Genomic DNA, 2,973 nt, shown 5'->3' with positions numbered 1-2,973 from the left:
TCATACACCTGAAAATAAGCCACGACCATCCTGAGAGCTGTGCAGGTGCACCATGATGCTGGCAGTGTAAACAAGTCCATATTTAATGGAGACGTGCCCCTGCCGTCCTGATTGGCTGAAGCTGCATGCCTGGTGAGGTGACGTGGCCTGCTGTGAGTGGATGGGGGCTGAGAGTATATAAGAGTGAGAGGCCCGGGGTTCAGGGGAGAAAAAGATGAAGGGAGAGAGATGAAGACTGAAGCTTGCTGAATAAACTGCTGTTAGAAGAACTGGTGGTCTTGTCGTTCTTGCTGGTTGAGAGCAGACGCGACCCTCTTCCTCCTCCTCCTCCTCCTCTTCCTCCTCCTCTTCTTCTTCTTCTTCTTCTTCTTCTTCTTCTTCTTCTTCTTCTTCTTCTTCTTCTTCAAATTTGGCAGTGTTTTATTTTCCTTTACAATACTTCTTGATGACTGCACATGAGGTAAGGCTGCTTGGTAGTTCAGAAAGATCCTAGTAATGGTGTTTTCCTGACAGTGTGTAGTCTTCAGTACTGAGGAGAATAACTTGTACGACGTCACTATCAACCCAGCAAGACCACATTTGTGCCCCCATCGACCTCAGGATTGTTGGTAACTTGGACATACTTTCCCAAATCACCTTGCCTCCTTGTGTCACAAGGCCCAACTTGCTCACATTCACTTCAGTAATTGTACCTTTGGTGATCACACCCAGGGTTGTATATAATGGGGATGATGGATTCTTTTCCACACTGGGCACTGGGACACAAAGGTAGCTTGTTGGAAACATAGGCTCATTGGCCTAATGAACCCTTTATACTTAGGTGGTTATCTTGTAAAGCCATCGCCAACAAAGCAGACTTTAGGAACCGTTCTCTTCCATGCCTTCTTTCTTCTTTTTCCTCTTTCTTTCTTTCTTTCTTTCTTTCTTTCTTTCTTTCTTTCTTTCTTTCTTTTGTTTGCTTGAATAACTTTCAATACTTCTGTTTCTCCTTGGTCACGAATTTTGGGTAGAGGGGCCTCTCATTTTCTCACCTTTTCTTTCTGTTTCTGCTTAACCATGTTAGAAAATACTTTTGCTCTTGGCTTCCTCTCTGTCCAGCAGATTGGCGGGGATGGCAGGGACCGTTCCCTGTGGAGTCTTCTCATCATCCTTCTGCTTGGTGTTTGTCTTTTCATTCACCTTAATAGTCTTTTTCATTTGTATTTTCTTGGCATGGCATTGCTTATGGTAGAGCTTAGCCTTCAGGCCAATTTTTATTTTTGCCTTCTTTGAAAGGTCATGGGCCTCCCTCCCTTCCTTCTTTCTCTTTTTCTCATAGTAGTCCAAACAATATCCATATTGTTTGTGGTTCAATTCAATATATTCACTTTGTGACAATGATGACAGTCATGGAGCAACTGTGCACAACCTCCTAGGTGCCAAAAACCTCTCAATTTCTGGGTGTCACTGGTCCATGAGCCTGCTGCGCTCCGGTCAGAATGGAAAAAGGCTAACATGAGCTTCTCAAACATTGATCAAAAGGATGTACTCATACCAAGCATAGTGGTGCTAATAACACCTCTAATTCCAGCATTGGGAAGCTGAAGCAGGAAAATCAAGAGTTCAAGGTCAGCCTGAGTCAGCATAAAACCTTGTGTCCGATATAAATATAATAGTACAAATAATGGTATTGAATTTATTTATTTATTTATTTATTGTGTGTATGCAGCAATCAGAAGACAGCTTGTGGAAGCTGGTTCTCTTTTTCCACCATGCAGGTCCTGGGATTGAACTCAGGTTTAGCTGAGCCATTTCACTGACCCTATAGAGAGAATTTTAAAAGTAGTTATGAAACGTGATTTAATGAGGAGGGGGCAAAGTTCATCTACATTAGTTGCAAATAACTGACACTATAAGATATCTTTGGAAACAGCCCTAGGTTAAAAAACACCATATTGGGAATTCCTAAAAATTAAAAAGATACTACATGCTGAAAAGTTTGTAAGATTAAAGTAGAATTGGTATTTACAGAGAAATGTGTGGCCTTCCTTAATATGCGCATTAAAAAGTAAAGTTGAACATTATTTAACTAAGCTGTTTTTCTCCTGGCCATCCTGGAAACCGAACTTGGGGTCCATAGCATGGCAGGCAAGCACTCCACCCTGATTGACTGACCATAACCCCTAGATAAGCACTTGATGGGAAATTAAAAAAAAAAAAAAAAGAAATCCTAAAGAAAGAACTAGAGAATAAAGATAAAGTCATACCCTTCTGAAAAATAATTAAAATGTAAAATCCAGCAGAAACATGAACCAAAAAAAAAAAATTCTCTTCTTTTTGCTAACATTCCATTGTGGAAACTTCCAACATGGAATACATGAATGAATGCAGTCCCGGAGCCAGTCTGACTCGGCTCTGTGTGCTCGTATATGGATGCCGTACCTTTATCTCCCAGTCAGCCTCCTCACCTCAAACACCTACCACTTAGAAGGGGTAGACTAGGAGAACAAAGTTTTAGCATAACTCATGAATTTAAAAAGCAGGCACAGACTAGGCAAGATGCCTCTGCCCGGAAAGCTGTCTGCTCACAGCCTGCCGATGCACGGGTGAGCCCAGAACTCACATAAACTGAAAGAGAGAGTTGTCCCCTGACTTCCAACCCGCCTCCCCCGCCACATACATAACAATAATAGTAATATTAATAAATAAGCAACGGGAGGCACAATAACAATGAAAAACTAAGGCTCAGCAAGAGTGGACACTGAGGCTATTGGAGCACATTTCATCTGTTTGATGAAACATCACTGTATAATTTTAAATAAATATATAAACTGACAAAACTTTGTCAGGAAAGCGAGTAGAAAAATCTCACTGCAGTGTGGCGTTAAGCACATGGGTCGGCGGCTGGAATGCAGACTGGCTGGGTTTGAGCTTGGCTCTGCTCCTATAGTGAGCTTGACAAGAAACCTGCTCCCTCCTCACCGTCTCTCCTCA

General features: G+C 42.0%; 1 pseudogene; it reads right to left on the bottom strand.

The window, feature by feature from the left end:
* Positions 1-559: 559 nt before the first annotated feature.
* LOC110301433 (ribosome biogenesis protein NSA2 homolog pseudogene) lies at positions 560-1,371 on the bottom strand (annotated as a pseudogene).
* Between the last annotated feature and the right edge of the window lie 1,602 nt (positions 1,372-2,973).

Source organism: Mus caroli, unplaced genomic scaffold, assembly GCF_978045245.1.
Source record: "Mus caroli unplaced genomic scaffold, Mus_caroli_1 scaffold_11, whole genome shotgun sequence".
Lineage (NCBI taxonomy): Eukaryota > Metazoa > Chordata > Mammalia > Rodentia > Muridae > Mus > Mus caroli.
Note: the sequence above shows the minus strand (reverse complement) of the source record. Positions and strands in the feature narration are given on the sequence as shown.